Source organism: Ailuropoda melanoleuca, chromosome 6, assembly GCF_002007445.2.
Source record: "Ailuropoda melanoleuca isolate Jingjing chromosome 6, ASM200744v2, whole genome shotgun sequence".
Classification (NCBI taxonomy): Eukaryota; Metazoa; Chordata; class Mammalia; order Carnivora; family Ursidae; genus Ailuropoda; species Ailuropoda melanoleuca.
In genome coordinates, this window is record NC_048223.1 from 122877035 (window position 1) to 122899873 (window position 22839).

Genomic DNA, 22839 nt, shown 5'->3' on the forward strand with positions numbered 1-22839 from the left:
CCCCACCACATACCCCCCCCCCATGCACTCGGATACTGCACCAATGGAGAAGCAGGTACTATTAAGAGAGGCAGACTTGAAGATAAATGAAACCCGACCTTGTCTTCAAGGAGTTCCAACAGGGAACAAGAACAGAACACCAGTGCTGGAGAAGCAGGCATGGAAGGAGAGATAGACCCTCTGCCTGAACTCCCTTTCAGATGCTCCCAAGTCAATCTCCTCCGGCCGATCCCCCCCTGGGAGCTCTGCGTGCACCTCATACCCGCCCACCTGCATGTCCCACCTGCCCCTCAAACTCAGCTCGCCCCCCATCGTCGTCCTACCACTTGGGAGTTCCTTATTCCGACTAGGCTAGCCTCTACATTTGTTCACCTCTACGTCTGACAGATGGGCGAGTAATCCCAATGTTACCCTATACGCCAGTTCCTATACACCAGTACCCTACAAAACTCCTGACCATCATCTCTAAAACACCTATCCAAAGCCCAGCAGATTCGGTATTTTTTTGGAAGTGAGAATGACCTAGTCCAGTTCAGCTGGTCGGTATCAACTGGCCTCGTCCTTGAAGTGTATTAAATTCCATTCCAAATCAAATGACCACTTTAGAACTAGGGCTCCTCACAGAACAGCCTCCTCTAAATAGTCCCTCAACGTGCTTCTGACTTTCTCCGGTGGACCCAGGTACAAGCAGCGGTTTGACACGTGCTACCAGACCTTGGCTGATGGTAACTTTTTATCCCCTGTACACCACTCCTTGTAACGGAGCATTTCTCTGTGATCAGCTCAAGGGCACATGGTGTCTCCCTAAACTCAGAGAGAGCTGTTCATGGCCAACTGTCCTGAAATTTATGGTTGCCGTATTTGCATTTTTTTTTTTAAATCAACTCTGGCCCTTCCCCAATCTCATCCCGTCTTACAGCAGCCTATTTTTGAATCCTCAAAGTAGTTTCTCGAAAGAGGTAGGATATAAATAAGCAAATGGAATCCACTCAACAACACATTAGTAGCCCTATAAACCAGGTCTTCAAACGTACTGGCCCCAGAAAAACTTGGAGAAGCTTCCCCAAGGCCAGTGATGCCAGCACACCCAGATTGCTGGGTTTTTGCAGGGCTTAGCTCGCAAGGTAGCAGATCTGCACGGAGGAGTCCCGAACACCCCGTTACCCAGTATCTTCACACTGAAAAAGACTAGAAATGCATGTGCTACTATGTGATTTATCAGTGGGCTCCAGAAATCAACTGCTGGCAGTCAGAAATGCAAATAGGTAGGCACAGATGTTAAGAACCAGGAACTAATAAAGACCCTGACCCTCACGCTTCATTGAAGAAGCCAGTATCTGGTGGGGACGGGAGACCAAAGAGCAAGGGAGGGCCGTGAGAGGGGCTATCAATGACTGTTCTGAATATCCAGGGAAAGCCAAGACAAGCAGGCCCCCGCTAAATAAAGAGGGCATGCCCGCTTGTTCCAGAGCGAGTGAACTCCCCAGGCTGCTCCCAGCGGAGCAAACGGTACAGACTCTGCATCGTCTTGCTCGTGGAGGGGCCAAGGGAGAGAAGGATGCCCCCCTACCCACCTCACCACCCTCCAGCAGAATGCCAACCTTCTGTTAAATGGTTTAAAAAACAGCTCCATTTCCCTACGTGATGGGTAGCACTATAAAATTTCCTAACTGCTTTAGAAAACTAAACAATAGACCTATTCTATGACCAGTAATTCCATTTCTAGGAATTTACCCAAGAGAAATGAAAATAAAGGTCCATAAAAAGACATGTGCAAGAATGATCCTAGCAGCTTTACTCAGAACAGCCTAAAGCTGGAAAGAGCCCAAGTGGCCATCCACCGGCAAATGGGTAAACAGTGTGGCAGATTCCTACGATGGAACCCTACACAACCACGAAGAAGGAACAGGGGACTGACCCAGGCTAAAACATTCAAGTATCTCAAAAACATTATGTTGAATTAGAAAAGGCTTTTGCAGAAATGGACACGAATGCATAACATACACATAACTGGGTATGTCCTATAGTACTGGTTTCACGAACAAGCAAAATTAATCATGGGGGGGTTGGGGTCGCCTGAGGTGATGAGACATACAGGAGTGGGGACTGCCTGGAAAGGGCCAGGAGGGAAATTTCTGGGGCAATGCCGTGTTCCAGATCTTGAAATGCACAGGTGTGTGCATTTGCCAACGAAGTGACTGGCACCCTTAGCATCTATGCATTTTCTTGTACCGCACGCCTCCACCCCCCCAACACCTCCCCTAAGTTTCACCTCAAAGGAAAACAAAACAAAGAGGAACCACCAGCAAGTCCAGGTCAGGTAATGAGAGGCACGCTGAGGGACTCGGGGGTAAAGGTGAGCAGGATCCGGAAAGGTAGCCAAGAAACGCCGCCAAGTAAGACGGGCTGATGGGCAGAGGGCAGGAGAGCGCGTTAGCACCCAGGTGGGAGTGGGCGCGTGTGTCCACTGCAGAATCGTGTCCATGTGGGGAGCCTTTCACCCGTGTCAAGCCAAGGAAGTCCTGGGTCTGGAATGAGGCCCGCAGGACCCTGAGAGACAGGGGCCATTTCCCCACCAAGAGTGGGAATCCGGGCAGCCCGGGTAGGACATCCACCCTAAATCCAAGTGTGGGAACAGCCTGCAACCAAGGAACGTCCACTCTGTCCACGCACAGACTTCTGAATCCAAGGAGGCGAGGCCCAGGCTTGTTTAGAACCGTGTGCTCACGCGGGCTGATAAAACAGGAGGTCCCGGACCAGGAAAAGAGCCACTGTCCCAACACAGCGTCAAGAGGGCACGCCTCCACTGTGTGAGTGCTGGTGTCTTGAGGGAGGCAAGGGGAACCCCCAAGAGCAGTCAGCAGGGTTTTGCCCCCCCAAAACATTTCAGGGGCAGCACAGGTGGGCACGAATAGCCCCCCAAGAGCCAAACAATTACACGGGGTACATTTGGAAACACGTAAAAGCCACACGGCGGTAACACAGCTATTGTTGAGAAAGGCCACGTCATATCAAAGTCGAGACTCATCTCAAGGTGTGTCCCCAGCACAGGTCACATGTGAGCTGGACGTAACCAGCCTCTCGTATCACTCAAGAGGCTTTTAAATGATTAACCGTAGAAAATGCACACAAGTTCTGGGGGTGGGGGTTAGAGCACGGGGACCCTCTGAAAGCCCACCCATTCCACTTTCACTCTGGACTCTTCACCCAGATGGCGGGCAAATGACAATACAAGCCCATGTGAGAGGCATGAACAGTGAGGCAAGGATAACGGAGCCGAATCCTAGTGCTCAGACCTGGGCTGCGCCTGGAATCACCGAGCACAGGCATTTTAAGAGCCAGGCAAACTGCACTGGGAAAGGAAGAATGGCTTGCTGCCCAAACTAGAAGAAATTCCCGGGCACTGTCCCTTTGAGCTACTTTATAAAGTTCGATGTGTGTTTTAAGAGTTTGGGTCCTCCAAAAACAAGGCCAGACAAGATGAGCTATGCAAGAGGCTTCCGGGGGGAACATGAAAAGGGAGTCAGAGGGAGAATCAGGTCCGGACTCCTGCAGAGGAAGTCAGGGAAGGAAGGAGTCCAGGTGGGAGAATCTCTACCTGCTGGGCAGTTCAAGGCCAGAGAGGAGTGCTCAGGCACTCGGCTGGCTGCTGGGAGGCGTCCCCAGTCTTACAGGAAAGGCCTGGGGAGCTGGGGTGGCTCAGTTGGTTGGGTGTCCAACTGGTCATTTCAGCTCAAGTCATGATCTCAGGGTTGTGAGACTGAGGCCCGTGTTGGGCTCCACATTCAGCAGTGGGTCTGCTTGAGATTCTCTTGCTCTTCCTCTCCCTCTGCACTTCCCCCTACCCCCACCCCGCCATCTCAGATAAATTTTTAAAAAAAAAAAAAAAAAAGGAAGGAAGGCAGGCAGGCAGGCAGGCAGGAAGGCAGGCAGGCAGGAAGGCCTGGAATCCCCACCATGTTCAGGCCCCAGCTGGGGGCAGCCTGTGGGAGCCAAGGCTCCGTGAGTGCCGAGCTGGATACCAGATGCAGAACACAGCAGTTGGGGCCACCAGTGGATTCCATTCCCAGAAGCAGAAGGTATCAGAGAGGCACCTTTTCATGGCCACCACCCCATACCATGTCCCCGCTACAGTTTCAGCACCTAGACTTCATTCTGGACTTCTCCCAGCACTGACAATCCACTCTCAGGGCCACCTGGCTGCACCCCAAAGCACTGGGGTGGACAGCATCTGGCAGGTGTGAGGCAGGGAGCCTTGCAAGGATGCCCACCCTCAGGGACTCACAGCCTAGAGGGAACACCCCCCACCCCAGCGGCAAACAAGATGAGGGTGGGAGACAAACTCTCCAGGACGAAGCACATAAATGGACATGAGGTGGCTGGTGATCAGGAGAAGGGACCACCTTCTCATTGAGGCAGAGTGTGACGCGGGGTTGGCCTGGATGGACGATCAAGGCAATTTCCCAAACTAGGGTATTAGTTACATTCACACTGCTTCCACAAACCCAGAACTGAGTATCCGCTCAACGCAGCACAAGCTTATTTCTGTAGTCCAGAGAACACAAAGATCAGTGTTCCTGACCATGGGCAACTCTTCACAGGGAGATTCAGGGACCCAGGATGCCAGGTTATCTTCTGCCGGACAGTCAAGGGTGAAAAAAGAAAAAGTGGGTAAAGCACACTTGTTTCCGAACTACTTCTGCAGGGAAGGGACACCTATTCCAATCAAGAGTCCTGGGGCTTCGGGAAGATGCCCCGGTGGTGGCCAGGCAGCCAGTCCAGCATTCAGTCCCCACCAGGGACTGCAGTGGACAGCTGGTCGTCTCCACCACGCGCACCTGCCACCTCGGCCTCAGGACAGGCTGATTTTGGAAGCGATACAGGCCTCTGGTTCTCTGCGCACAGGAATCCAAGGTTATCGGACCATGGGACCAAACCTGAAAAGGGATGCCAACCCTAGAAACGCATCTCTTCGATTTTCCTGGGCCCACGCCACCAGGGCCTTGAAGTGGAAGTCTGGTCGCAGCTCAACTTCCACTGATCGACTTACAAGGTTGTAAGTTTTACTGGAAAAGGCCCAACCCTAACACTTTCAAGTCTGCAAAATGCTTCTATGTCCATCAGGTCTAAGATACCATCAAACCTGATACCCAGCATTATTTCATAAGCCACTAGGAAAGAAGAAAGAATACTGTCCATTCAACTAAGGCATGCAATCAATTTCGTGAGTGCTCAATCCCGGAAGGGTGAAAACGGTGAACAGCAAGGAAGTAACGGTGTTTCTGCTGAAGTCTCTCAACAACCCAGGAAGAAGCACAGAGCTCACCATGTCACAGACTGGGGGCCCCAGCCCCCACGTTGCATTGGGTGACTTGCCAAAGCTTACNTGGGGGGGGGGGGGGAGGCAGTCGTTTCCAACCAGCCTGACTCAGCACTCGCACCTGTGTTGAGACCCAGCCGGTCTGCCAACTCTCACAGACCAAGCCTCCCTCGGGTATCCTGACATCCATACAGGCTCCGCTTCAAATGGCAAATCAAGCACCTTGGATAGAATATTCTTACGAACTCATTTGAATGAAAAAAAAAACAAAACAAACACTCCACTAAAATATGGATTTTCATCTGCATAACACTTTACCAACAAATTCTGCAACATTTGAGTGAGAACAGATGATGTACTGAAACATCAAAAACATGAATCCGATTTGGTAAACAGTTGAGCGCTATTTTCACATCATCCTAATGAATTTAGTTTCAATAAACGCGAATCAGCAAACACTCTGAAAATTCTAATGGTATGGCACAAAATGATGCTTTGAATGACAGCCCCAGAAAGTGAAGTCTTTCCAGCAACTGACAGATACCACAAGAGAAAAATCAAAACGGAGGACTCCATTCAAAGGGTCCACTTACAGCTGGCGGGTCTGAACTTGGCCCTGGGCACGCTGCCCATGGATACACAGCTCGCCGGACTGTGAGTGAAGCCAGTGCAGGAGCTTTAGACCCCTGGATCCCGCTCAGACTGCTCAATCTGACAGCAGGTGTCTGGCACGTGCAAATATGTGTACAGCAGGTGGGTGAGCCATCACAGAAGACGCCGCACAGATTTCTGGTCAAATTCTTGCCCGGGGCAGGCTCTGGCCTCTCGATCCATCTCAGCAGGGCCCCCAGCATCAAATACAGGAAGTGTCTGAGGATACGGATGGGATAGAGGCCCAGACGGGCCCAGACTCCCCCAGGGCCCCACTCAGCTGTCCACCCGCCCTCTACAGCTATGTCTGAATCCTGTGGTCCCCCTGAAAATGGTACCCAGGTGAAATCTCAGCAGTGACTTCTCTAGCACTGTGTAAACTCAAGAGACCAGTGAGCAGGAGACAGGGAAACGCACAGACACATACGGAGCTCTCTCTCCCGAGAGGCGTCTGCATACTCTTCCTCTGACCCCCCTTCGTCTTCTCCATCTGAACACAGGGGTTGCTGTTGGTAAGCTGTGCTTAGAACACATCTGAACACAACTGTCAACTATAAACCACTATAAAAAAGACTGGTCTCCTGGGGGCGCCTGGGGGGCTCTATCAGTTAAGCATCTGCCTTTGGCTCGGGTCATGATCCTAGGGCCCTGGGACTGAGTCCCATGTAGGGCTCTCTGCTCAGCGGGAAGCCTGCTTCTCCCTCTGCCTGCCGCTCCCCTAGCTTGTGCTCTGTCAAATAAATAAAATCTTAAAAACAGGTCTTTTGAAATGACGTTTTACCTTGGACAATTAAATTCAGAGTCATTTTTACAAAAAAAAGAACCCCAAAGTCTAATAGCTTCCTTAAAAAAACAAGTGTAGCCGTCTCACCAGACTGTGAGCTCTGTGTGGACAAAGAAGTGGCCCCTTCTGACTGTATTCCTCCTGGAGCCTCACGTGTGGGAATCAACGCAGGATTAACTGAATTCTGAGTGCCTGGCAGATACTTCCTGGCCGAGGCCCCGAGGCTACAGGAGTTTGCATTTTGTTTTCTTTTTCTTTTGCACAGACAATGAAGTTTGGTTCCAAAAAGAAAGGCACATAAAAAGCATTTAGGACTTCACTGGTAGGATTTTAAGCACGAAACAATATCAGATTTTAAAAGCAGGTCAGCAGCAGGAACAAATACAAGTACTGGAAAGCCACAAGCACGTTATTTTCCACTCGCTGTGCGTCCAAGGATCAAGGCAGCCCCCAACGGCCAGACCCACGCAGCTGGAACTCTTAAATCCATCACCCGTTCTAGTCCAGCAGCGCCTCCGTCAAGTCACTGTTAGGACCCCCATCCCGAGAACAAGGAGGTGCAGGCTCTGAGGCTCGCGCCACAGTGCACGGCAGCCAGAGCAGAGATTCAAACCGAGTTCAACTCTGGTGCACCCAGTGGAAGGAAGACCACTCGTGACCTGCCCCGCAAAGGCCAAGGGGACAGGAGGAATGCGGTGACATGGGATCAGTCTTCAAGACGGACCCCCACGGAGAGTTCAGGATCCTCGGCTTCCTGCCACCTCACCCCCTTCACCCAGGTGGCCAGAGCGGGTATCACAGACCATGGTTCCAGCTCTGAGCTCAGGGCCCATCCAGGAACCCCAGGCAGGGACTGAGGAACCTGCGAGATCCTGGGATTCTAATGGTCCAGCACCTACTGGAGACGCCTCAGTGAGGGGGTAGCCAGCCAAGTTCCCAAGGGAGAGGAAAGATCACAAAGGACTCAGTTAGGAAATCTATGCCACCCGCCACAACAGCCCCAGATACCCGGCTGGGGAAGGTGCAGCTCCCAGCGCGCTTAGGTGCCGCCTCTGCACCCACAAGCGCTCAGGGAAGGGAATCAGCCGACAGGGCCGGACGAGTGGGCTTCGTCCCATCCCAACCTCTGGGCTTTCCCGCATTCCCCACCCCCCCACAACCTGGAAGCCAAGTCAGGCACAACCCTTCCCCCGACCCCAGATGCAGCCTCTCAGCCCAGCCTGCTGGCAGCGGCCCCTGCCCCAAAGGCTTCATTCCAACACCACCCAGTCGCCCAGGGTCTTGGGATTGTTAGAATCTCAAATCCTTTCCCTTTCAAACGGGGATCGCATCCCACAGGGGCCATGGGGCGCCACCACCCACTCAGCCCAGCTAGAAGAGCCTCTTCTTGGTCCAGGAATCACACTGTTACTGTGTGTTCACTTCCTCCTCCATGGGGACACCAGCACCCCCTCATCCGCCCGACCCCAGGGCCTTCACCAAACCCCAATGACCTGCAAGCAAGACAATTCCTGGCAGCTCCCGTTCCCCCTCCAGCACCCACCCTACACCCTTTGCTGACTCTCCCTCCTGTCCGGGAGGGTCAACAAAACGCATCTCCCTACCCCCACCCCCGCCCCCGCTGACAAGGAACCCCACGCAGCTCTGAACAATATTAGTTCTGCGAGAACTGTCTAGAGTTGGCTTCTTTTCCTATAAAGACGCACACACAGACCCCATCCCCTTGACTAGAGCCATTTCTGGGGCTCACACTCACCCCCAGGCATGGAGCCCTGAGAGGTCCACAGGCCGGAGCCCTGCCTCCAGCTTTGTTCCCTAGGCAACAGCACACTTTCCTTCCCACTGACCGAGGCAGGAAGATCTGGATGCTCCCGAAGTTACTTCTTAAGAGGCAGGAAACGCAGCTTTCCTTTCTTATAAGCAGGAGGGGCCCTGAGGCAGATGGGATCCCAGCAGCCAGGGCTCCCCCACGCCCCCTCACGTGCTCACAGGCACCTGTCCTGCAAGCCTGACCCCACTTTCACTCCAGGAGAGCCTCACAGAGGCAATGGCACAGCCCAAAGACCCTCACCTGTTGACGGCAAACTGGCTGGTCACTCCGGCTTAGGACACTCAGTGGGAAGTGGCTCTGGGTGAGCCGGTGTCTGCAGGACTGGCGTACCTGTCACGCCGGGTATGCGTGTGAGGAGCTGTGCTCCCGGGAAGCCTCTCTTGGCCCGGCCCCCAGCCTCTGGGCCCGTGCCTTCTGGCCCACGGGCAGAAAGCAGCAAGTGGCCCAAGCTGAGGGGCAGATAGGCTGGGTCGTGGCTTGCTCTCTGACTGCCCATTAGAATCATCTGGGAGCTTTTAAAATTACCCAAGGCAGGTCCCACCCCAAGACCATTGACTCAGAACCTCTGAGGGTGGGGCTGGGCTCAGACATTTGTTCAAAGCTTCCAGGTGATGTCAGGTCCAAACACGGATGAGAAAGATGGGCTGGAGGGGGCCAGGTTGAGGGGAGGGCAGTCTCCAGGGTAGACAGGCTGGAGGGAACTCAGGCAGCCCCTCCTCACCGCCACCTGCAACTCACAGCCCACAGCCCACTTCCTTCAAGACGCCTTCCCTGACCTCAGTGTATGAGGACGGGCGCCTGGGTCCCAGGGCCGGACCACCACGCCCCTCCCTTTCCTGGCTCCCCAGCCTGCTCACTGCCCTCCGGCTGTGAAGTCTGCTTCTTGAAAGCGGTACCATGTCAGGCTGCCACCCCCAGACCCGGCACAGCATCGGCCACACTTTGTGCCGTCCCCACCCCCCAACAGCTCAGTAGCCCTGAAATGAGGAAAGGTCCACCCCTCTCCCCACGTGCCCAAAGAAGAGGCAACAAGGAAGGCGAACCCCACCCCACGGAGCCTATGCTCAGGAATTACCCTTCTCAGCACCTTCCAAGCCTCCCTGCTCAGGTGTGATTTATTCCTAAAATTACCCCCCGCAGAGATCTCCCCGCACTCACACCGCGCACCTGCCATAGGCCCGAGGCTGTGGAACTCGGACCCCACGGTCTATTACCAGGCACGGTCCAAAACACAGACTAGGACTTCCTCCAAAATAGCTCCACTTGGCCACACACATCTAGGGACAGACAGACACAACACATTCTCCCCAAAGGCTAACAGGATGTCTCCCCAGAGGTGCTGCCTGTGGCCTTGAAAGAGGCCAGAGTGATTTCCAATGGGCTCAGGGCAGGCAGAGGTTGGGGGCCGGGGCGGCGTCAGGAGGGGCCAGGTCACCAAACTCTCCCCGCCCAAATCTTCAGCAGTGACCTCACCTCCAGGATATGAGATGTTTATTTTTTTACAAGTCTCATGTTCCTGCTTACCTAAAAAATCTAAATTCCCCATCTGGGTCTTCACATACCAATGGTGCCCAAGTCACAATTCACTAAAACAGTGAAAGCACCAACAATTTCAGGGAAGGAGTCCCAAAACAAAAAGGGACAGGGAAATCAAGGTGAGAGAAGAAAGGTGTAGGAGGAAAAGCTCCAGCTTGATCAGAACGGGGTCTGTGTTTTACAAAGGTCTATGATGCGGGCCTACAGGGATGGCGGTCCCCCTTCTGGACGCAGCCACGGTGACCAAACCCAGAGCAGGGCCTCAGGAACCCCTGGCCCTCAACATCCAGCCCCCTGTCCCCACTGTCTCCATCCCCCACCAGGCAGCCAGCAGCCGGTTCCCTTCAAGGATGGTGAACAGCACACACGATATCAAGGGTCAGACTTTATCTTTTAAATGCACAGTGTGCCTGAGCCAAAAACAAAACAAAAAGGCTTTCCAAGATGCTTTCCAAATTCCAGAAACACACTGGGCTGGAAAAACGGAGCCCCGTTTCCTCTTATTTTTAATCTAACATTGGCTAGGTTTATAATAAAAGAGAATTACCTATTTATTTGCTTACCTTACTTGGAAAGACAATAAATTGGAAAGGCTTCATAAATCTCACAGGGAAGTCCTTTAAACAAGGACTGTCAGCAAAAATCTGTAAATAACCTTCTGCCAGTCCCTAGCAATCACCTCCACCACACATTCTTTTTCCTTCCTGCTTTTGTACTAATCTTCTAGCAAACAAATCCAATCAAGCCTCACAAACGTTTTTATTCTTATCGAGGTAAGGCTCAGAAATCACCCAGGAATCACACCGGGCTGTTGACGAATGTGGCCCTGTAAGAATCCACTGCAGAGAAGGCCCCAGGGGACAGGCTGAGGGATAGCTCTGCACCCCCAAACGCAGCCACACTGCCCCCCCCATGAACCAAACCCTGGTAAATCAGCATTAATCTGAAGCACACCATCGGCCAAGCCCCTAACAGACACCTAAAGACACAAGGTCGTGCTCAGGCTGATGACAAGTCGTCACGAGTCGGCCCACCTGGGGGTAGGCTGGTGTCAACAATGGCTGTGTTTGCCTCCGGCCCTTAGAACCCCAGCATGGCTGGAGCTGCCGGATCCAGGCGGCCGCTGGTCAAGTTCTCCCATCCCTGTCCTGCAGGGACTGGAAGGAAGCAAGCTCGCACTCACGGCGGACCAGGCCTTATCCAGGAGGGCCCGTTCCTCCCACGTTAGCATGACTCGCAAGGCAACTGGTGGATAGGGTTGATTAAAACGACCTTCGGCAGCTCAGAAAGAGCGGAAGATGGACAGTCTCACACTGAGGTTTCAAGGACTGTGCTAAAAATAAGTTTAAATAAGAGGCAGAAGGAGGCTCGTGGATAATCAAATGAGCAAGACTTGAAAGAGCTGCTGTAATCAATTTACATATCAGGAAAGGAAAATTACCATAACCGGAGGGAAAATTTCTCCAAGCCAAAAGGTTAAAAAAAAAATTAGACCAGCAAACCACGACCCAAACGTAAACGGAAATGTGTGTCTTCAGAAAGCCTCTCGAAGTGCCTGTCTGCCCGTCCGCTTCCAGGGCCTCGAAGCTTCACTGAGACCTCGATTCTTGGGTGTGAGATGCACGACTCAGGAAACCCAAACCCACTTGTGCACGTCCACAGACTCACTCAGACGGCTGGCTCTGCGGAGGAATGGGCTTTTGTCTCAGGTCCCACTGAGGTTTCCATGCAGCAGCTGTCACCAAAGAGCTGTGTCCCCGCGAGCCACCAAGCTGCCCTGAGCCGAACGCGCTGAAGTAAACCCAGCCCGTGAGAGGCACTTCGTGGTTATTATCACGGATGCACCAAACACAGTTATCACACTCCCAGTGCTCTAGGAGAAGCAGCTGTATTATTATTACCTAACAAAGGAATGTATTTCTAGTATTCTTGAACACAGGCAAAGGCCTTTCTTAACTGGCTCCCTTTGAAATAGTCATTTGACAACACGCACACCTCAAGAATGTTCTTCTTTTCCAGCTGGGGCCGGGCATACAGTAATGGCAAGCTGCTCACCCCTCAGGCAAAGCAGAGTGGCTGCCCATTCCCTTCCCTCCAAGTCAGCGGAATGTCAGGATCCACCCAAGGGAGTGGCTTCTCACCTAGAATTTACCCTGTGGACACAGAAGTGGAGCCCGTGGACCGCCCTGAGAAGGCCCTGGGCTGCCTGGCACCACGGTCCCACTGTGCTCCCAGCCGGGCACTGCAGCCCCCGGAAAAGATCACCGTGGATGGCGCAGCCATACTTACTGACACCCTTCAGGGCATAAAACACTTTTCTCTGTCATCTGTATGCATTCAGCTTGTCCCGTAAGAAACTCCAGCCTCTGAGCAGGTGTCTTTCCCCTGGCAAGGGTCACGCAGGGACCTGGGGTCCCGTCATGGCAGTGTGTGCCCGGGCACCTCACGGCACCCCCGTCCTGCAAGCTCTCCCGCCTGGGACGACGCCGGCCTCTGATGCCCCCCCAGGATATGGGATGCCAGCCTTCCTGCTACTAACCCCAGGCTCCAGTCTCCCAGCACTGAGAAGCCCCCAAAGTCCTACGCATGTGTCCCGTGCCTCCCTCCACTCACTGGATGGCAGCCCACAGACGACCACCCCCAAGAGGCCAAGGATGCTTAGACATGAATCTCAGGACAGGACCAAGGTCAGGTTGAGTCGGCTTGCAGGTATCAAAGGGTTTCCCAACACACACACACATACACACACACGATGCACCGGGAGCCCCTCCGGCATGAGGACTGCTCTCACCCACCCTAAGTGCTGGCACCCTAGTGGGGAAGCAAAGAGCCCGCACTGCAGACATTTCCAGCAGCAATCGGAAAATCGGTAAATGCAGCGATCCCCAGCTAGCAATTTAAAAAATTCCGAGACTAAAACTCCCCCCCCAACTGAACGGAAATAGGAGAATATTAAATGCTACGAAAAAAGCCAATTTGGCCCCCATGCAGTGTGACAGGGGCGCGCTCCTGCACGTCCGTTCCGCCTCATTAAATACCCCCCCTCGGTGGGCCCCCGGCCCTACCTGGCGCAGATGTACTAGTGTGGGATGCCGAGCGGGTGGGGTGGCTCACTGCTGGATCTGGCAGCCGCCGACCTTCCCAAACCACCCTGCTTGACCGCAGGAAGGTAGCTGGCCTGGCCAGCCTCTACCCACAGGAAGGCAAATGGGGACCTGAGTGCCCCCCACTGCCCCGTGCCCCCAGGAGTCGCAGAACACGGAACGGCCACAGCACACAGTAAGTACACTGCCTGCTTGCTCCAAAGCCACTTCCCCCAAGGAGGAGAAAGGAGGAAGCCGCCAGTGACGTGCTGGTCACTCCTGATCCCTCTGGACCTGGAGCCAGCAGCGGGGGTGGACAGAGACACACCTGTCTCCGGGCACCTTCCAAGAGGGACTGGCAGGACACTGTGTGGAGGAGGGTGAGCAGCTGTTGTGTGCGTGTCCCCAGGCCCAGGGACAATGGCCTGAGAAGCACCCTGGCCTGGATGTATGGGTTTGGAACCTGCCCCACTGGGGAGAGAAAAGGGGATCTTGGGGGGTTTCATGGGGCAGATAAGATTCCAACTCCAGGGACTGAACTTGGATCCACCTTGCCCGGCCTGGGCCAAATGCCTGAAGTCTCAGACATCCTTGGGATAGCGTGGGCAATGGCCCCCCCAGGCAAGTCTATGTGCTGTGACTGGAGAGTCCCCATGAGCCAAGTGAGACCCCTGCACATTACAGATGGCCTGGCACATCCCGGTGCCTCCCATGACACATTACCTACCTCACCAAACTTCCGAGGCTGGCCTTTCTACTAACAAAAAGGGGTGATTCCTCCGTGGCCGACAGAGGCAAGACATTAACACAGGACAACTTTCCTGGGTGACGGTGATGGAACTGGTTCTGCAGCCACGTGGTGTTTACATATCTTTGGTCAAAACTTGCAGAAGGGCAGGCGGAAAGGGTGAATCTTACTGTATGTAAATTACACCTATGTGAAAGTTTCTCAAAGTCAAACCCCACGAAAGACCGAAACAAATAATAAAACAGACATCCTCCCCTGGGCAGTCAACCGCAGTCCCAGAGCGGGGACCCCAGCCTCCAGCTCCCCCCAGGAATCACCTCTGTCCCAACCCCCATCCCCAGAAGGGTCTCCACATCGGCGGGAAGGACTCCGCTGCACACACACGGGCTGTGTCCCTGAAAGCCAGCCGCACTTCAGAACAGTCCTGTCAGGAAAGACACTTCTGTTGCCTCCAACAGGGAAAGGAGAAATGAGATGGCCCCTCAAGTACTGTGCCTTGACTGCTCTTACCCGGAGTCGTCTCCATCCCGGCCAGCCTCGTCATGATCAAGCCAGGAATGGACAGGCTCCGCCCAGTCCCTCCCCGCTCCCTTCAGGAAGATCCCCAGTGGGGCTGGGTCTACTCTTCCTAAGGGCTGCCGTTGTCATCCTGGGGAATCCTGGGGAACGTGAGAAGTACGTTTAAGGGCCAAGCCAGTAGCCCTCTGAGAGCCCCTGGAGGCCACACCTAGCCAAGTAAGTCCCCAAGTGGGCGTCTGGGCCCCAGGCATGCCCCAATCCAGAGAACCCAGGGACCCCCCACTGAAGGAAAAACAAGAGTAGTGCCGGAGTTCACCCAAGGTCACAGAGCAAGCTCAGGGCAGAGCCAGGACAAGACCCGAGCCTTCCCTTGCTGGCCCCTTTGTTGAAGAGGATCACCACCACCCCTGTCCTTGAAGATGACCCATGTGGGGGGCAGACGATAAAGTGACAATGACAAAATAGTCTTCAGCCGTATCTTGGCACCTAAGCTTCTCTGTGGGGGAACATCACAGCGTCATGTCCAGGAGCCCAGAATGAAACAGACACTCAAACGCTGGCAGAAAAGGAGCTGGGTGAAGAGGATGACGACCCACCCTGCAGCCCGAGCACTTGAGCAGCCCCCCAACGAGTGACCCACGATGCATCCAGCCCAAGTACTTGACTCACTGTCGCCCTCTCCGTCCACCACCTGTCAGGCACCTGGGCCTGTTAGTCTGAGTGCCAAACACCCTTCTGACAGCTCCTCCACCCCCCACGTTGCCCACCGAGTCCGCAGCGAGTCCAGTCCCCCAGGCACCATGGCCATCGCTCTAAAATGCCATGTCTTGGGGCGGCTGGGTGGCTCAGTTGGTGAAGCATCTGCCTTCAGCTCAGGTCATGATCCCGGGGTCTTGGGATCGAGCCCCGCATCGGGTTCTCTGCTCAGCAGGGAGTCTGCTTCTCCCTCTCGCCCTCCCTCTGTTCTCTCTCTCTTGCAAATAAATAAATAAAATCTTCAAAAAAAAAAAAAAGCCATCTCTGGCCATGGTGATCTGAATTCAGGGCCTCCCCACAACCCTCTGGGCCCTCTCTTTGCCTCTTCAGACCCAGAGTCCTTCCCACTCCCACACCTCATTCTCTCCACTCCAACGTTAACAACTACCACTACTACGGTAATAACAGAAGCGCCCACATTGGAGATCTTCCTCAAGGCGCACATCAAGGGCTTTTCATACATGAAGTCACTTTACCCTCACAGATTCCCTGAGCACCCACCCCCCCACTGTGAAGACACTCAGGCACAAGGAAGTGGGGTCACTTCCAAAGGACTTCACCGGGGGGCAGGTGTCCTGGGACCCGAAGCGCACATGTGGAGGTTATGTTCTTAAGTTCTACATGGCCCGGCTTCGGTCACAGGAGAGCACCCCAAATGTCTTTCAATTCTTCCAGCAGGTCAGCGTCCCTGACCCCTCAGCCCGCGAACAACCTACAGTCCACCCATGCCCTGGAGAAGCCCCTGCACACCCATTCCAGCCCTTGTAAGGTCACCACTATGTTGCCAAACTTCAGGATAAACACTCCTGGCTCTCAGCTGGAGGCTGGCACACAGTAGGAGCTCTATTTGCTGAAGAAGCAGATTTTTGTTCAACAGGCCATTTTCAGAAAAAGCAAATTCATCTCAGTGTCACTGCATAAATTTCCACAAATCAATCCAAATAGAGTTACTTTATCATAGAATGTAAAAATTTTAAACCCTATGCATAAAATATGATACATCTATTTTTATTTGATCTACAAAATTATAAAGCTTTCCTAAATCTCTTAAAGGTGGTTTTTCCAGTAATGCATAACTGCTTAATTGGGAAGTGTACAAAACATAATTACACCGCCTAACACTACAATATTGCTTATGGGAATATCTCCGTTCATGCATCCTGCTTTATTTTGTATTTAATCTCTATTAAGATGTCTATATGAAAACAGATAGGTATGCTAGTCTTCATAAACACCATAAATCATAAAGTCATTTCTTTGCTAACCCAAGTCCAAAAGCAGCCCCCAAGGAAACTGCTAGGACCCAAAGGCTTCCACTTCTTGTATTGAAACAGAATTGTGACTCCGGACATCTATCCCTGTGCCACTTGACCAGGTAATGGTTAGGGTAATGGCTGGAATTTCTCTCACAGTAAATGTCTCTGTGTGCAATTCAAAAGGTATCCCAAACTTCCCCCAGAAGGCAGTTCCCCAAACCAGAAAGGGCAAAAGAGCTCAAGACCACAGTTAACAGCTCAGATCAAGGTGTTAGAAGCCGCTTAAATCGCTCATCTGAGGGCACCACAGATGCCCACCCCCTTCACGTTCACCTGGAACCTAGCACCCAGAACTCATNTGTTAGAAGCCGCTTAAATCGCTCATCTGAGGGCACCACAGATGCCCACCCCCTTCACGTTCACCTGGAACCGAAGGTTCCAGACCCTTCAGACTCGGTGGACTTCCCCACACGCCCGCCCTGCCTTCAAATTTGTACACACCCCCTCATCCTTAGAATTGGGTTATCTGAGGGGCGCCTGGGTGGCTCAGTCAGTTCAGCGTCTGCCTTAGGCCCAGGTCATAACCTCAGGGACCTGGGATCGAGCCCCAGTGTCAGGCTCCCAGCTCAGTGGGGAGTCTGCTTGTCCCTCTCCCTCTGCTCCTCCTACCGCTCATGCATAGGCGGGCATGTGCGTGGCACTCTCTCTCTCAAATAAATAAAATCTTAAAAAAAAAAGAACTGGGTATCTGCATACAAAGACACTCTTTAGACAGCTTGGTCCTGGTAGAGAAGAGGCAGGTCAGAACCAGCTCCATCATTTTTTTTTAAGATTTTATTTATTTATTTGACAGAGATAGAGACAGCCAGCGAGAGAGGGAACACANGAGTGGGAGAGGAAGAAGCAGGCTCATAGCAGAGGAGCCTGATGTGGGGCTCGATCCCATAACGCCGGGATCACGCCCTGAGCAGAAGGCAGCCGCTTAACCGCTGTGCCACCCAGGCGCCCCCAGCTCCATCATTTATGAACTGTGAGCCCAACCATGTGGCTTGTGAGACCCCTCTGAGGATTCCACAAGTGGGAGGTAACCAGCCTCCTCACGCCCTCCTATCAGGGCTGTGACTAAAGCACAGAATAAGCTCGTGCGGGACAAAGTGTTTCTGCAACAGAATGAAGGTAAGCTGTCATCTCCATGGAAAGTTACCAGGCTCGGTGAAGCCTACTAATTAATAAATCCACTGACCAAGACAAAAAGGATCTGCCACAAACTGTGTTCACTTCCATTTCTAAAACAGAAGGTGCTGTCCCCAAATCTGTGTTTGGCGACACAGTGAAACAACGCCATCGGCTCCCAAGAGCTCCTGGAGGTTGACTTGTTGGCTTGCAAACGAGGTGGACGTGCCTGGTGTTGATCTCATTCATGCTCACATGGACCAGTGTGCATGTGGCCGACCACGCTGCTGCCACCATCCTTGACTTGTGTACCCAGATTTCCAAAGTGTGCTTTCCCAAAGTGACACACCTTGTACTAAAATGTAACCTGTAAAACCAATTTTTCCCCTTGCCAGGGTGCTGTGACACTCAGCCCCCCCCAACAGTGGACACTGCTGACTGGTCAGAAGAGAGTTCCATGCCAAGCTCATCTGAGTGTGGAACCCCTCCACTGAGAACAGCTACACGCGGAATTTCCCTCCTGTCCCTAGGAAAGCCTGGTGCTGTTCTAGGGGGTGGAGAATCCCTCTTAAACCAAAAAAAAACAAAAAAAAAATCAGACTAGGTCGGGCAGAAATCCATATTTCCATTTCCAAATCTATTCATTCAGATTTTGAGGGGGAGGGGGCTCTGCAAGACATATAAAATCTTTCAATCATTTGTCGTGCCAAATGTTCAATAACTATACTCAAGTGTATGGATGGGTGCTGGGGAGTGGTTTGTTGTTCGAGAAAGATAGTCTGCGTGCATTTGGCAGGTGCTGGGCTGGCGGCATTAAGAACCACCGGGAGGAGTTTGCTAAAAATACAGCTCTTCTAGCCCCACCAGGCACATCTCCCAAGGTTATGCTGGGTGGACCTCCAGGAGACCGACTCCTGGCCAGGGGGTGCCTCGGAGAAGCCCTGCTCCAGAGGCCACCCTCTCAAACCACCTGGCCACAGGCCCTCCCTGGGGACCGCAGGAATCGCTCATGTGAAAACCACCAAGCCCACAGCCAGCTCCTTACCGCTAAACGCACGGGCTGAATCCACGGGCTCCACTCCCGGGGCAGGCCGGAGCAGGGCCTGGGGTGGGGCTAGGCTGAGGGGTGCTGGCACTTTTACTGACCCAGCAGGGCACAAAGGACCCCTCCGTGATCCTGGAAGGCCTCTAATTCCAACTTGATGTCTTAGAGGGATGTAGCAAGCCACGTAGGGCGTTGCTTGAAGAAGGCAGAAACAGAAGGGAACTCAGTCCCACTGACTCTACCACCCACCACAGTGCCGGGTACTACGACCCATGGTTCCCACTCCTCTTAGACCACCACCACCACCACCACCACCACTAATAACGATGATGATAAACCACCAGGGAGCCTCTGAGCCCTTCCCTCGTGTATCAGCCTGTAGGTACTGGACACCACTCCCGGGGATCTGCAAATGTGGAAATAGGACATTTTGGCCCCTGACCCCCGAGATGCCCTCACATTCCAGCACCGGCTGCCTCCCAAGGGCATTTTCAAGGACCATCTTGCTTTCCAAGGGCAACTTTTTCAATGGCATGAATTGAGCCGAAAGAAAACTGCTGGTCTGTGAAATGACCAGCCCACCCTGAAGGCAACAAACTGTCCCTTCCACGGACCCCAGTAGGACATCTTCCCAGAATACAGTCCCCCCAGGCCTCGCCTCACCATTTCATACTCATGGGACCCGACTACTAGAACCTGCAGCCCCACACGAAATGCAGAGCGGGAGCCCTGCCGGGGCGGTCATGTGCGCACCCACAGGGTGCCTGGCCTGAGTGGGCACCCAGCCAGTCCCCGTGAGCAGATGACTGCCCTGGGAGGAGATGAGCCTCCTACGTACCATCCTATGTCCAGGGCCAGGGTCAGGGTCAGGAACTGGCCACGCAGCTGGACCTGGGCCAGTCACCAGAGCTGCTACTGACCAGGTGCCCTACCACGTGCCAGGAAGGCGACCCCAACAAGCCACTCTCCGGGACAGGCACCAACTCTCCTGCTGCCTGCTGGGGCCCTGCAGATCGGAGGGGAGCATGTGAGGGCAAATGCTGGCAGGGAAGGGGGTGACGTAGTGCCTTCACCTACACAAATTCCCCAAGGAATGTGGCCCGTCAGGCCCGCCTGCTCTGTGCTTCTTCAGCTCTGCGGGGAAGGTGTGGGGCGCTCCGGGGCGCTCCGTGGCTGGGGCTCTCAGTTCAGCATGGGGCTGCCTCTCCAGCGGACTCCACCCGGCCAGGGCAGCTGGAGCAGCGAGCCCAGCCCCCGTGCGGGCCGTCCTCAGGCAGAGGTAGGCAGCACCCAACGCTACTCTTTCTTCCTTCTCTGGTAAGGGAAAGCAGCTCTTAAAGAGAAAGTAAACATTTTACTGGGCATTTCTCAGAGTGACCTAATACAGACTAACATTCCAGTCTAAAAACAATCTGAACGGATTTCGGGTCATCACTTTGGCCCCAGGAATCATCGAGAAGATGGGTGCTCCTAACCTGACCAGCCACCACCCCTATATCCCTGTATTTTTTTTTAACAGCACCAGCATTTGGATCGCCCACCCTCAAACACTATTCACTACACACCCTTCACCTGGCACGTCACCAAGCTCCATCAAATTCACCCGTCCTTTGTGTGCAGAGGATAAAACCTCCCATCCCTTGTGGGACCGTTCCCCTAGAACACGACCCACCACCTGTGACTAGCAAGCCCCATCTCAAAGCCCAGGGAGCCTTCTCTCCTGTTCTCCAACAGCCAAGGGGAACCCCTCTTTCCACTGCCGAGGTCACTGTGGCGGTGTGAGGGACACACAAGGAAACCTGCTCCGATGGGTACATGGCACCTTGGGCACAAGAGGCTGATTTATTTGTCTACATTTTGTATTTTTAAAAATTTAACAAATACCTATGATGTGTCAGGCCCGTTGCAAGCAGTTTATAATTCTGACCCACATTTTAGATTCAGAAACGGAAGTCTTCTCCAAGGCCTCAGTAAATCCCAAATGCAGCCTAGCAGCTTTCCCTGCCCCCTTTGCCACACACTTTCTTGAACCGTCTGTCCCATCTGACGCCTCTTCCCCAGCTGGTCAGTCCGTATTTATCTTGTTGCCTCTTCTAAGGTCCTGAGGACAGGGGCGGCTCTCCTTGGGCCCAGCATCAGTCTGGGAAGGACAACATTCACCTTTCTGTGGGACCTCGCCCCTCCCTCACCGAAGTGAACAGGCAGAGAACACAGGTCACCCGGGGCTCCCAAGTGGGCTGCTGGGATGGCCCAGGACAAAGCTTCTGGATCTGACCCTGGAGCCTGCCATGCCAAGTGATCGCCAGCTTGTAAAACTCCCCGCTACAGGCAAGGCCAAAAAGTGGTCCCTGCACTGACCCCCTCCTTCCCCACTAACAAGAGAACCAGACCCGACTCCCACCAGTCCCTCTCCCTCTGCACCCCCAGCCTGCAGGCTGCTGCCCCAAATGATGAAAAGAATCACAAACAAAACCAAACCAAACCCAACTTTTTCATTTCTCTTGTGGAGAAACATTTTCAAGAACTAGAGTTATACTTGCAAAGTGTGTTTCAAGTGGTTTTGCTGAGCTGGGGGGTGGAGAGCTTCGAAGCTCTCAGGCCCGTGTGACATACACACAGTAAGCACACGACCCAAGCAGCAGCCAGTCACAGGCCTCTCCCTTTGTGGCCCGGGGACACAGGGGACTCAAACAAGGCAGGCTCACAGTTACCACAAAGAGAACTCAAATCACGTGGAGCTGCTTCCTTTGCCCACGACTCGGAGCACATCTGGCCAGTTTAAGAAGGAAAAAAAATTACCCACGGTTCAAAGACCTCCTTAAATACTCAGGAAGACATCATTACAGATAGAATTCCAACTTTAATTCTGAAATCTCCTGGCTTTTGTCAGTTGAAGCCACATTCTTAATCCCAGGCTTAGTTGAGAAATGAGAAGAAAGGATGTGTGTTTAAAAAAAGAAAAAAAGAAAGAAAGAAAAATCCTCAGCCCTGACTGAAAAGCAACGAGCATCTTGGAAGAGCAAGAGAATAAACAGAACTCTGCACAGGGGCCAAGGCGGAGAAAAATCGGGTCTTAGGAAACCTGCTGGGCTCACCACGGCACCAACAAGGGCATGTGCGACACTAATCAGATGGCGCTTGTGTCCCGTTGGAGGGACTTGGATGCCAAGCTCAGGCGCCTTTCTGCAGAGCCAGGGAACCCTGAAAGGTGGAACAGGACAGGGACACATACCTTCTATGCCACAGACCCGAAGGCCGGTTCTGAGGCCACCCTTCACCCCCGGCTCCCGTCAAGAACCTGCAAGCTGGGGCCAGCCAGCAAAAGCTGACATAGCTACAGGGACATCGGAGTGTTGTCTAGGCGGAGATGCCTTAAGCCCCAGCCCCGTCCGCTCTCCAGGCAGTGTGGCCCACAGCAGCTTCTCCCTTCTCTTGTCCCACCAAGGCGGCCGACCGAGCCCCGCCGCAGCCCACCACCGCCCACTACACACCACCCTCTTCAGTGCGGAGTGAAGCAGAATGGAGACCTGTCTGAAAAGTGCACGGGGGACTTAAAATAGAAAGAATACAAACATCTCTAAGCTAGAGCTGAGCCAGCACATCAGGGTTAAGGTGATGATCCAGAGACACCCCCCTCCTGGCCTTTCCACTCAGGCCTCCAGACCAGGCAGAACCCAACAACTGAGTGACCCGGGGTGTCTGCGGAGTCCGCGGACCCCCCCCCCGCCCCACGGAGCGGGGGGTGGGGGGGTGGGGGGAGCTTGGAGCGCCAGCAAAGGTGTCAAGCATTTCCCAAGCACACGCGAGTTTGCAGGCACACACGTGTTCACAAAAGGGAAAGCAGCACGGCCGGGCAGGAAGGTAATCTTGTCAGTAAAGGAAAGCCTGTTTTTCAGGAAAATCTCCACCTTGTGGGGACCTTACCCTAAAGGAAGCCAAGGTCAGTGAGAGCTCTCGCGTCACCTGCTCTGGGTGCCTTTCAGGTGAGTTAATCACCCAAGCAGGCTCCTCTCCAGATTTCAGGACACACCCAACTTTGTGCCATTCCCTTTCAATTCTCTGATAGACTCTTTGAAAAGAAAGCTGCTCCTTTTGTTCACGAGTATGATTTCAAATTCCTTTCTAAGGCCAACACAA